Here is a 13,795-nt window from a genome sequence, read left to right as displayed (position 1 = left end):
GGTTTGGTTTGGGTACCAGGCTAGCTGGGCCCTGGCTGTCATCTCTCTTCTGAGTGGTCTCTTATAAGATCAGAATAGACACAGAGACACACACGGGGAGAAGCCACATGAAGATGAAGCAGATGGATCTGCAAGCCCAGGAGCTCCGAGGATCGCTGGAAGCTGTTAGAAGCCAAAGGAGACAAGGAAGGACCCTCCCCTTAGAAAGGAGCCCTGGCGCCCTCAGCTGCCAGCTGAAAGGCTGTGGTCTGAGCCCGCCCAGTGACTCCACGGGAGAAAAGAACTACAATCTGTTCCCACAAACATTTCAGCCTAAGAAATCCTTGAGGCAGTTCAACTCTGTCACACAGGGGCACTAGGAGTTGAAACCAACTCGATGGCACCTAACAACAACAGCAAACTAAGACAAGCATCACGTGAGCTTAGCCACATCCAAGCCAAGGGTAGGCGATGGCTCTTCTATTGTTTACAGTTCGGTGAGGACATTCAAACTTCCACCAGGGCTATTTCTTTCCAGTTTTGTGACTGACCACGTGGCAAAAGCTAGCATGCACCTTGTATAATCTTGCATGCTCACTAATAATCATTTTTACAGCAGCTTCAGATTGAACGGAAAGTGCACAGCAAGTGTTTCTTAAGGAAACAAGGGGGGGGGGGCTAATATTTTCAGAGTCAGATCAATTAGTTGCACTTTTAAATGATGTCCAAGGAGGACACTATAAAAGGGACAGGGGCTAGGGGGATTTATGCAGACTTCAGTTGATTTGAGTATTTTGTTTGTAAATAGCTTGTCATTTTACTAATGGAGCTGAATAAGATCTAAGCTGTCTATAAGCGTAGCCTCTTGTCTTAGCGATCTAGTGCTGCTAAAACAGAAATACCACAAATGGGTGGCCTAAACAAACAGGAATTTATTTTCTCACAGTTTAAGAAGCTGGGAGTCTGAATTCAGGGCACTGGCTCTAGGGGAAGGCTTTCTCCTTCTGTCAGCTCTGGGGAAATTCCTTGTCTCTTTTCAGCTTCCACTCCTGGGTGATCTTCATGTGGTGCGGCATCTCCTTTCCGTAGGTCTGCTTGCTTGCTTGCTTGCTTGCTTGCTTAATCTACTCTTTTATATCTCAGGTGAGATTGACTTAAGACACACTCTACACTAATAACTGCCTCATTAACATAACAAATAAAATCCAGTCCCAAATGGCATTATAACCATAGGTATAAAACCGAAAACAAAACCAACTGATGTCAAGTGATTCTGCCTCACAGCAACCACGCAGGGAAGAATGGAACTGCCCCACAGGGTTTCCAAGGCAGTGATCTCTATGGAAACAGGCTGCCATATGTTTCTCCCGCAGAGTGGCTAGTGGCTTTGAACCACTAACCTTTCAGTTAGCAGTCAAGCACTGAACCATTGCACCACCAGAAGTTAGGTGTTACAACACACATTTTGGGGGGACAAAAATTCAGTCCATATCACCTCTCTGCAAGTGTTGGTTTGTGTTAAATTCACAGGTTATAAAGAGTCTTTTGCTCCTTTTGAGCAAGCAAGGCTTCCCTGCCTATTAAGTACGTCTGGGAATATCAGATTTCCAATAGCTAACAAGGTGATTATCTACCCAGAGACCTGGAAAGAGCTGAGTTCACAATATCTGATGACTGGAGTGTTTATTGTCAGTTACATGGGACACTACGTGCACACCATAGTGAAAGCACCAGTAAGTAGGCTTCTTTACCCACCCTTTAGCGGCAACCTGAGTGTTCTGTACGTTTCTGTAAAGACCTCAAATTCCATAAAATATAATTCACTATTATGCTTTTCAAAATACATATGAATAAGACCTCATAATATGAACTGAGAAATAGGCCTACCTTTGGGAAGCTCTCTACCTTTAACCAAAAGTCATTTAGAAAATTTCTGAACTTAGACATAAAATCATAGAACTATGTGAAGGACATTTCCGTTGGCTTTGACCTGACAGACATGCTGCAATAAAAGATGACATAACATAGTTAATTTTCTAAACTAGCCTTGAGACATAAATCTAAACAAATCCACCTAATCTCTAACCTTGAAGAAAAAGCAGAACAGACTGGTATTTACGTCACACTGGCCCTTGTCTTGTGGACCCCAAGTGCAGTGACCTGAGTTCCCTTATATGGCCTTTTGCCTTGGTTCTGTGAAAAAGAGAAAAAAAACAAAAACAACTAGGGAGCTTTTTCCCCAGGGCTCTGAAGAGTTGTATCCCCAGAGCTCTGAAGATTTGCTACAGTTGCCCTAGTCCTTTGGAGAAGCTTGTTACTTTTGCCCAAGGAAAAAGCCAGTCCCTGCCAGCAGAAAATGTCAGTTATTATGCAAATAGACAGAGCTACTTATGGGGCGGCGGGGGGGTGTCAGTTTAGTCAGTGAGATTAGTCAGTCTGCTATGCAAATAAAAATAGTGTGTGTAAAATCCATCCAATAGGATTGAGCTACTTGTCTATATAAGCAGCCATCCCACAGAGGTTGAGGGAGACTTCACTAGCATCAGGAGGAAAAGCTTGGAATGGAGCACATCTTTGGCACCCAGGGTCCCTGCACTGAGAACCTCCTAGACCTAGGAGACAGAGAGAGCTGTAACACTGCAATCACCATGAGACAGCAAGAAGCAGCAGAGAAAGAGTAGCAGCAGAACCAGGAGACTGGCCCAAGATGGCCTAGCCCACAGAGCGAGGTGGCTACAGTGGGTGTGCCAATCCACAGAGCAAGAGAGCTGAGCACCTTTGGGCAGATTTACTGGCTGAGTGGGACGCCTCTGGTCACTTGTGAACAGAACTAATAGAGTTGTCACACTTGCCTGAGCATGGCAGGGGCCGAGTGGAGCCTGTTCTCAGGGGGCAGAGAGGGGCTTGTCCTCAGGGGGCTGAGAGGAAACTGCCCTCGAGGCTGAGAGGAGCCTGTCCTGAGGGGCCAGAGGAACCTGTCCTGGGGGTCCAAGAGGAGCCAGTCCTCAGGGCTGAGAGGAGCCTCTCCTCAGGGGGCTGAGAGGAGCCTGTCCTGAGGGGCCAGAGAAGCCTGTCCTCAGAGGGCCGAGAGGAGCCTGTCCTCAGGGGACTGAGAGGAGCCCATCCTGAGGGGGCCGAGAGGATTCTGTCCCAAGACAGAGACAGAGAGAGAGAGCTGTCCTACACTGAAGAAGGGAGGGATGTGTTCTTCACTTTGGAGAGCCTTTCAGACCTTCCTGTGTGTGCTTCCCAACATTGATCTTGTTCCTGTTACTTCCAACTTAGTTCTGATTCCGTGTTACTTCCCTAAAAAACCATGTAACTGTGAGTAGGGTCTGTGAGCTCTGTGTGACCACTGCAACGAATTATGGAACCCAGCAGAGAAGTAGAGAGTGCCTCGGGGAGGACAGCTTGTGTCGGAACTGGTAAAAAGTTGGAGAGTGGAGGTATGCCTGACCTCCGCCTCATAGGAGTCAGCTTCGAGCTGCTCTGCTGACTCTCATTCTCCCCGAAGTTAGAGAAGGTTTGACACTATCGCTACCACATTACACAAGGTGACAAGTTCACACATAAAACCTAAATTTCTGCTCACTCATGGAGAGAAGGCAAAGATGGAACTGAGATTCTGTCCACTACCGACCTTGGACCCTAGCTATACAGACCTCTACCGAGTTCAAGCTGTAGTTAAGCCTTCCTCCTGAGACCTCTCTTTAACGGTAAACACTTGAAGTCTAAAGAGTTGGACTCTAACCACTGAACTAACACTGTAAATTGTGACTGTTAATTCTGATTCTCCTGTCCCAAGTGAATGTTGTGAGGCCTTGCTTGCCTTCCCATGACTGCCTCGCAGTAAAACAAACAAGTATATACGTGGCAAACCTGAGTATCTCGCTGTTAATTTTCTAGGATATTGAACCCTAAACAACACAGGAACAGATCTGCTTCCCAAAGGGCAGGCTGTGCTCACTGAGGGAAGGGAAGTGGGAGTCACCGGGAGTCAAAGCTTTCTTTATTCTGAGGCCTTGGTGGCGGCTGCTGTGTGACCCATTCAGCTGGCCAGCACTACTCTTGCTGATCTCCAATACAGGTCTACTCAGTCTTCTCATACAAACAGATGAAGGGGCTAACCAAATCAGAATCAAAAGACTGAGAGAGAACCAAAAAACAATTTATCTTAATTAGTAAAGCACATCTGCTTTGGGGATTGTGCTCTTTTACAGAATTATCTATGTGAGATCAAACTGACAAGGGCAACTCAAAAGGTTAGGTGGGAAGCTCAGGGGCACTGAGGTTAAGATAACAGTGGTGGAATAAGTGGGATAAGATGGCAAGAATAGTAACACAACTTGAAGAATGTAATCAATGTCACTGAATTGTACATGCAGAAGTTGTTAAAACGGTGTATCTTTGGTAGTGTATACTTTCACCAAAGTAAAAAAAAATAAAACGACAACAAAAGGCAGGAAGAGCTGAAATGTTTGAGATTATTATTATTATCCCAGTGAATACTGGTCTGTAGCTCAGTAAAAGGGATGGCCTGTTTCTTTTTCCGTTTTCTTATGTAGTCAGAAGGAAATGGTATACAGCCATTTTTAGATCTTTTACACATAAACTATGAGTTTTTCTCCATGAAGAGCTCCCACTTGGAAACGTGGCTCACAACCACCTGATGAAGCTATAAATTTAGAGCGTTCTCATTATCCATCACGCTGTAGGATGAATTTACCCCTTCAGTTGTTGAAAAAAAATAGTATGATGATTGAATATGCATAAAGAGAAGCCCAAAATCCTTTTTAAAAATTCTAGGAAACAGGAGATTGAAGGAATTATTTGACTGATGATGAAAAGACCGATCATATACCGGTTAACTTTGGCACCGTTTAATAAATGTGACAGGGCTTACGGGTCATGAGACCACTTCTTTTTGTTGTTGTTGGGTGCCATGGAGTTGATTTTGACTCATGACAGCCCCATATGACAGAGTAGAACTGCCTCATAGGGTTTACTTGGCTGTAATCTTTACTGGAGCAGATCATCAGGTCTTTTTCCCACAGAGCTACAGGGTGGGTTTGAACTGCCAGCTTTTTGGTTAGCAGCCAAGCACATAACCATTGTGCCACGAGGGTGCCTTCAGTTGACCTTTCTAATGGCATAAAGTATGTCCTGGGCTGCCTTTTCCAGAATCGTTGAGGACTAAGTAGAATAGAGAAGTAGATCTCTGGGTGGCGACCGTGGTTTGCCATTGGCTACTAACCTTACAGTTAGCGGTTTAAGCCCACCCAGCAGTGCTGTGGAAGAAAGGCCTGGACGATCTGCTCCATGAAGATCACAACCATGAAAGTCCTACGGCGCAGTTCGTCTCCGTAAGACACAGGGTCACCTTAAGCTGGAATCGACTAGATGGCAATGGGTTTTTTAGAGAAGGGTAAGTCTGTAATTGTGATTTAAAGACTTGGAAGAGAGTCACCATCTAGCTTCTTCCCTCCACACGGTTCCCAGCAGCCAGGCGTGCCGTGGGCTTGTCAGTGTGAGGAAGATATCCATTCAATTACCCTCACGTGCGGTGCATTTGATTTTTCTTTTCTTTGTAGAAACCAATAGCTTTTAGCCGTCGTCAGTCTGAACTACAGAGCAGCATAAGCCACAAAACAAAGACAAGATAGATGGATTGAAATCCCATTCATTAAACATTGCTTCCTGATTTTCCCTCAGTCTTTTGTAGCATTGAACCTTGAATTTCATATTGTGGTTTCAGGGTAGGAGAGTCTTAGGTTAGCCTAGCCAACCTACATCCCCAGCATCCATCCTGAGTATATATCACTCTGTTACCTCTAGCACAGGACGTCTTGAGGTCAGGACTGTATTTTATTCACTTATTAACATCTGAAACTCAAAACCAAACCCATTGCCATCGAGTCAATTCTGACTCACAGAGGCCCCCTGTGACAGAGTAGAACTGCCACGTGGGGTTTCCAAGGCTGTCATCTTCACAGGAGCAGGTCACCAGGTCTTTCTCCTCCAGAGCCTCTGGGTGGGTTCAAACTGCCGACCTTTCAGTTAGCAGCTGAGCACTTAACCATCGTGCCATCATGGCTCCTTTTTAATATTTAGTACCTGGTCTACACTAGGCTGCAGTTAGTTAAGCGGTCAGCTGCTAATTAAAAGGTTGGTGGTTCAAACCCACCCCGTGGCTCTGTGGGAAAAAGACCTGGCGGCCTGCTCCCGGAAAGATTACAGCCTGGAAAACCCTCTGTGGCACAAGGAATACTCTGTCACAATCAACTCGACAACATCCAACAACAAGCAGTCGTGACAACTAAGCACAATGTGCGCTCCTAGATACTACGGGATAAAGGAAAAACTGTGAATAAAATGTATAGCTTAGTTAATAGTATGTTCATTTAATTTCATGTTAATTTCCTGGTTTTGATCATTGTACTAAGGTTACGTAAGAGGTTAACACCAGGGGAAGCTGGTGAAAGGTGTACAGGAATTCTTTGTACAATTTTGTACCTTTTCTGGAAGTCCAAAATTATTTCAAACGAACTGTTAATTTTTTTTCCCAGTTGAAAAAATCTAAATATCTAGATATTGGATTTCACTGCATATCTGTGAACCTTTGATGCTTTTCTAAGAAAAAATAAATAAAGATTGCACAGTTGCTTTCATTTACTTTAGATGAGTGGGTAACTTGAACATTTGGAAATTTTTTATTTTTATTATTGTTAAAATATACACAGAACACACACCAATTCAGCAATTTCTGTATGTACAGTTGAGTGACATGGATTACATTCTTCAAGTTGTGCAGCCATTCCCACCCTCCTTTTCTGAGTTTTTCCTCCTCTATTAACTTAAACTCACTGCCCCCTAAGCTTCCTGTCTGACCTTTCAAGTTACTATTGTCAGTCTGATTCCATACAGATAGTTCTTTCAAAGGGCACCATGCTCAAGGCAGACATTCTTTACCGATTAAGCTAAGCTATTGTTTTTTTGTGTGTGTGTGTTTTTTTTTATTGTTTGGTTTTAAGAAGACTGCAGGGGATACTTTTGGTTTAAGGTTTAAAGATAATCTCGGGGCAACAGTTTCGGGGGTCCATTCAGCCTCAATGGCTCCAGAAAGTCTGAATTCCAAGAGAATTTTAAATTCTGTTCCTCATTTTTACCTCTCTTGATCAGGATTCTTCTATAGAATCTTTTACCAAAATGTTCAGTAATGGTAGCCAGGTACCATCCAGCTTTTCTGGTCGCATCACATTTTAATGGAAAAGAGAGAAGGAAAAGAGAAATGATGTAAGATATCCTAAGTTGGTATGTCTGCACCGACAAGGAGGTTTCTATAGAACCAGGGCTTCGTCTCTGAGCCACATTGAGGAGCCCATAGCTGTTCTGATCACAGGGTGTCTGTTTTACCAGAATCAAAGGCAGGCTTCTCTCTGGTTGGTTGGGTCAGACTGCTAATGAGGCAAAGGTCGTAAGCTGGATCATCTCTCAATGCCTGTGACTGTCCCCTATCTCTTGGTGTTTCACTGATCACAAGAGAGCCAGATGTGAAACCTTTAATGCAGCCATGTGAGCCCAGTCCTACTGCAGAGAGGTAATTAAACCACACACCTTCCCTAAGGCCATTCTTGAACATAATGGACACCCTTGAATAGAATTACTATCACCTAAATACACTTCTAAAAATAACTGCACCAAGAGAAGGATCTCTTGTTAGATTTCCTTTCCCTTCTTGAATCTGGAATTTGGAGACTTGGGAGGGTGAAGCTGGAAAACACACCCTGGCCTGATGCAACCACTGATGCCCGGGAATTCTAGAGAGCGGTATTGCCTCTTTAGCAGAAGGGCATGATAGCTTTGAAGGCTGTGCTCTCTGATTTAATACCACTTAGGGTAGTTTTTTTTTTTTTAGGGTAGATACAGAACCCTGATGGTGTAGTGGTTAAGTGCTACAGCTGCTAACCAAGAGGCCGGCAGTTCAAATCTGCCAGGCGCTCCTTGGGAACTCTATGGTGCAGTTCTACTTTTTCCTATAGGGTCGGTATGAGTCAGAATCGACTCGATGGCAGTGGGTTTGGTCTGGTTTTTTTGGAGGTAGATACAAGGAGCCCTGGTGGTGCAGTGGTTAAAAACTTGGCTGCTAACCAAAAGGTCAGCAGTTTGAATCCACCAGCTGTTCCTTGGAAACCCTATGGAGTGGTTCTACTCTGCCCTACAGGGTCGCTATGAGTGGGAATCAACTTGATGGCAAGAGATTTGGTTTTGTTTGGTTTAGGTAGCTACTAATGGGTGCAGTGGTGGCTCGGTGGCAGCGTTCTCACCTTCCATTCAGAAGACCTGGGTTCAATTCCTGGCCAGTGCCCCTCACGTGCAGCCACCGCCCGTCTGTCAGTGGAGGTTGTGATGCTGAGCAGGGTTCGGTGGAGCTTCCAGACTTAGATGGGCTAGGAAGAAAGGCCTGGGGATCTACTTCCAAAAATCAGCCACGGAAAACCCTGTGGATCACAATGATCAGCTCTGTAACCAATCTCAGGGATGGCACTGGTCCAGGCAGCGTTCTGTTCCATCGTGCGTGGGGTCGCCATGAGTCGGGGGTGACACCAAGGCAACTAACAACAATATAAAAAGCTATTATTCCCTTGAGAGGCTTCAAATGTGAGCATTTGTAAATATCAGACCCCAGGTGACAGGGGTGCCAGGTGACAGAGTGGAAACGCCGGTGGTGCATTCGTTAAGTGCTATGGCTGCTAGCCAAAAGGTCAGCAGTTCAAATCCACCAGGCCCTCCTTGGAAACTCTGTGGGGTAGTCCTACTCTGTCCTATAGGGCGGCTATGAGTCGGAATCAACTCTACTTGACAACAGGTTTGGTTCTGGTTTTTAGGTAACAGGGAAGTGCCCCTGAGCGGCAATGCCGTCCCCACCCTCCCTGTTCCCTACCGAGCTCTGGATTCTCCTGCTCTCCCACACTTGCTGAATAAGGCCAGGTTTGAAAACAGACGCAAACAGACCAAAACGACAAAAAAAAATTTTTTAATTCCTCTTTGCTTCTCCTGATATCCACATACTCACTAGCTCTCAGGAAACTGAGTTGTTTCTCTCAGGTGAAGGCTTGTCTGAAGCACCTTGAGATAATAGGAAAAAAAAAACCTAGAAACATCTTGTCCATCTAAAATTTGTGAAACCATGTATCTTGGTGCTTGGTGTCTAGTGCTGCTGTAACGGAAATATGGCGAGTGGGTGGCTTTCACAAACAAATTTGTGTTCTCACAGTTTGGGGGGCTAGAAGTTCGAAGGCAAGGCACTGGCTTTAGGGGACGGCCGTACTTTAGGGGAAGACTCTTACTTTTTGGGGGGAAGGTCCTTGTTTCTTTTCAGGTTTTACTCCTTGGCCCTTGGCATTCTTCACGTGGCATGTATCTTCCCTCCATTTTTGCTTGCTCGCTTGTTTAATCTGCTCTTTTTGGTGGTCTGGGGGGGGTTCCTTTAGTCAAAGATTAATTTCAGACACACCCTACGCTAATACTGACTCATTAACATACCGAGAAAACCTGTACCCAGATGAGATTATAACCACAGGCATAACCCGTCGCTGTGGAGTCCGTTCCGACTCACAGGAGCCCCACAGGACAGGGCAGAACTGCTCCACAGAGTGTCCAAGGCTGTGATCGTCACGGAAGCAGGCTCCCACATCTTTCTCCTGAGGAGCCCCCGATGCTTTTGAAATGCCGACCTTTTGGTTAGCAGCCGAACACTTAACCATTGTGCCACCACGGTTCCTATACCATGGTATATGGGTTAGAATTTACAACATTTATTTGGGGGTACACAATTCAATCCATAACACCATAGTTCACCTCTGCTGGGTAAAAGGGAAAGCCAAGTGCAATTACAGAAATCAATGGTAGAAAAACCAACAACTGTGGAATAGAAGGGAAATAAATCCCCTTAAGACACCAGAGTTAAGAGTTATAAACAGTCTTAAACCCAGACTTAGAAGACAAAGATGCCAGCCCATATTACACTAAAACAATTGTGTCATTTTCAGATGAAGCTGTTCACACTCGACTGCTCCATCTTGGTCAACATTTCCCTGAGGGCAGACTTGAACAGACATCTCTGAATTCCTCCTTAAAGACTTTTACAGTCCGAAGAACAGATCAATTTTACGTTTCTATCGTCCAGTTCTTTTAACAGTTATACCAAACAGGAGGAGCAAATAGTCTAAATTATATCTCTCTCTGGAAATAGTTATGAAGAAGTTTATCTCTTCATATGCATTCAGTGAGGAAAGCCGAGAGAATAAATTGCGTATGACAAATTGATGCGTGAAATAAGGTGCAATATAATACTTCCAAGAAATAGCGTGAAGTATGACTTGAAAGCACTTCCTCATGCAAAGTATCTGTTTATCTCCCTCACTTTGGTCATGTCATAGGAGGGACCAATCCCTGGAGAAGACAGTTGATACATTAGCAAGCCCATAAACTGAATCCGTTGCCATCAAGTTGATTCCAACTCATAGCAACTCTATAGGTCAGAGTAGAACTGCCTTACGTGATTTCCAAGGCTGTAATCTTTATGGAAGCAGAATGCCACATCTTTCTCCCCCAGAATTGCCGGCGGGTTTGAACTGCCAAGCTTTTGGTTATCAGCCAAGCTGATAACCACAGCTCCTTTGGTAAAGCAGAGGATCACTGAAAAAGAGGCAGACCCTCAACAAGATGAATTAACATGGAGCCTGCAACAATGGGTTCGAACCACTGACGTTTTGGTTAGCAGCCAAGCACTTAACCACTGCACCACCAGGGCTCCTTAAACAACAAACCTGTTGCCATCGAGTCAATTCTGACTCATAGCAACCCCACGGAACAGAGAACCGCCTCATAGGGTTTCCAAAGAGCAGCTGGTAGATTCAAACTGCCCAATCCCATTGGTTAGCAGCGGAACTCTTAACCACTGCCCCACCGAGGCACCAAAACCACACCCTCAGGAGTGAGATTCTAACCCATGTCTTCAGGAGAGACAGCGACCTGAACGCAGAGCCTTAGACAGCTCAGCCACCCACTACATTAACAGGGAACTGCCAGAAATTCAGGCCAGATTCAGAAGAGGACGTGGAACCAGGGATATCATTGCTGATGTCAGATGGGTCCTGGCTGAAAGCAGAGAATACTAGAAGGATATTTACCTGTGTCTTTTTGACTATGCAAAGGCATTCAACTGTGTGGATCATAACAAATTATGGATAACATTGCAAAGAATGGGAACTCCAGAACACTTAATTGTCCTCATGAGGAACCTTTACATAGATCAAGAGGCAGTTGTTCGGACAGAACAAGGGGATACTGATTGGTTTAAAGTCAGGAAAGGTATGCGTCAGGGTTGTATTCTTTCACCATACCTGTTCAATCTGTATGCTGAGCAAATAATACAAGAAGCTGGACTACGTGAAGAAGAATGGGTTTTCAGGATTGGAGGAAGACTCAATAACAACCTGCATTATGCAGATGACACAACCTTGCTTGCTGAAAGTGAAGAGGACTTGAAGCACTTACTAAAGAAGATCAAAGACCACAGTCTTCAGTATGGATTGCACCTCCACATAAAGAAAACAAAAATCCTCACAACTGGACCAATGAGCAACATCATGACAAATGGAGAAAAGATTGAAGTTGTCAAGGATTTCATTTTACTTGGATCCACAATCAACAGCCATGGAAGCAGCAGTCAAGAAATCAAAAGACACACTGCATTGGGTAAATCTGCTGCAAAAGACCTCTTTCAAGTGTTGAAGAGCAAAGACATCACCTTGAAGACTAAGGTGCACGTGACCCAAGCCATGGTATTTTCAATCGTGTCATATGCATGTGAAAGCTGGACAATAAGTAAGGAAGACAGAAGAAGAATTGACACCTTTGAATTGTGGTGTTGGCGAATATTGAATATACTGTGGACTGCCAAAAGAATGAACGAATCTGTCTTAGAAGAAACACAACCAGAATGCTCCTTAGAAGCAAGGATGGCGAGACTGCGTCTTACCTGCTTTGGACATGTCGTCAGGAGGGACCAGTCCCTGGAGAAGGACATCATGCTTGGCAGAGTACAGGGTCAGCAGAAAAGGGGGAGACCCTCAACAAGGTGGATTGACACAGTGGCTGCAACAATGAGCTCAAGCATAACAACGATTGCAAGGATGGTGCAGGACCGGGCAGTGTTTCATTCTGTTGTGAATAGGGTCTCTATGAGCCGGAACCGACTCAATGGCACCTAACAACAACAGCAGCAACAATGGACTCGAACACAGCAACGATTGTGAGGGCAGAGCAAGACCAGGCAGTGTTTCTCTCTGTTGTTCGTATGAGTCGGGACTGACTTGACAACATCTAACAACAGTGTCTCCGCTAGTGAGCACCCGGTCTCCCCATTCTGCAGGTTGAGCCTTGGGGAATATGTGCAGGATCCTGGCTTTTGTTTGAAAGGCAGAGAGAAAAACAACGAGGAACCCCATTCAGGGACAGAAGAGACCACTCTGAAGAAGTCACCCGCTGCCTTTCTTGTCCGTCCTTGTATCTGGAAACCACAAAGACTATCTTCTCACAGCTTATTCAGCATATTTGCAGACATTAAGTCATTTAAGGTAATTCCCACTTTATAGATGAGAAAGTTAAAGCTCAAAGAGATCAAGGCGGCTAGGTGTGGCCAGGGAACCTTGTTAAAGGTTGAATTGTGTCCTCGAAGATCTGTGTTGGAATCCTAACCTCTGTACCTGTAGATGTAATTCTGTTTAGAACAGGGTTTGTGTTCTGTAAGTGAGGTTATATCAGTGAGGAGTGTGTCCCAAACCTAACCACTTGTGAGTTATAAAATGAACATTTTTAGGCAGGGGAAAACAATGAAAATCGCATACAGGGGGAGACAGGTTATCTGAAGATGAAGTAGGCGTGCGCAGTTACAAGCCCAGGAACCGCAAGGGTTGCTGGCTACTAGGAGATGATGGGGAAAAGGAAGGACCTCCCCCTAAAGCTGCGCCCTGAATTCAGACTTCCAGCATCCCAAACTGTGAGAAAATAAATTTCTATTCTGTTCTTTAAAACCACTTGTGGTATTTCGGTTACGATATCTCTAGGTAACAAAGGCAAAAAAGAAAAAAAACATTGCCATCAAGTCGATTCCAACTCATAGTGATCCTATAGGACAGAGCAGAACTGCAGCATAGGGTTTCCAAGGAGCGCCCTGTGGAGTCTAATTGCCCGCCTTTTGGTTAGCAGCCTGAGCTCTTAACCACTGCGCCACCAGGACTCCAATCAAAACAAACCCCTATTAGTTATATTAAAATACCACCTCAAACTGAATGCAAAATGTTCTTTGCTTTCTGAATTAGCATATTAATAATATAATAGCCCTGTTCAAGAAGCTAGACTATATGAAGAAGAACAGGGCATCAGGATTGGAGGAAGACTCATTAACAACCTGCGTTATGCAGATGACACAACCTTACTTGCTGAAAGTGAAGAGGACTTGAAGCACTTACCAAAGAAGATCAAAGACCACAGTCTTCAGTATGGATTTCACCTCCACATAAAAAAAAAAAAAAAATTTAAAGGAAACAAAAATCCTCACAACTGGACCAATGAGCAACATCATGACAAATGGAGAAAAGATTGAAGTTGTCAAGGATTTCATTTTACTTGGATCCACAATCAACACCCATGGAAGCAGCAGTCAAGAAATCAAAAGACACACTGCATTGGGTAAATCTGCTGCAAAGGACCTCTTCAAAGTTTTGAAAGGCAAAGGTGTCACCTTGAAGAC

The sequence above is a fragment of the Loxodonta africana genome, chromosome 17 (assembly GCF_030014295.1).
Source record: "Loxodonta africana isolate mLoxAfr1 chromosome 17, mLoxAfr1.hap2, whole genome shotgun sequence".
NCBI lineage: Eukaryota > Metazoa > Chordata > Mammalia > Proboscidea > Elephantidae > Loxodonta > Loxodonta africana.
Note: the sequence above shows the minus strand (reverse complement) of the source record.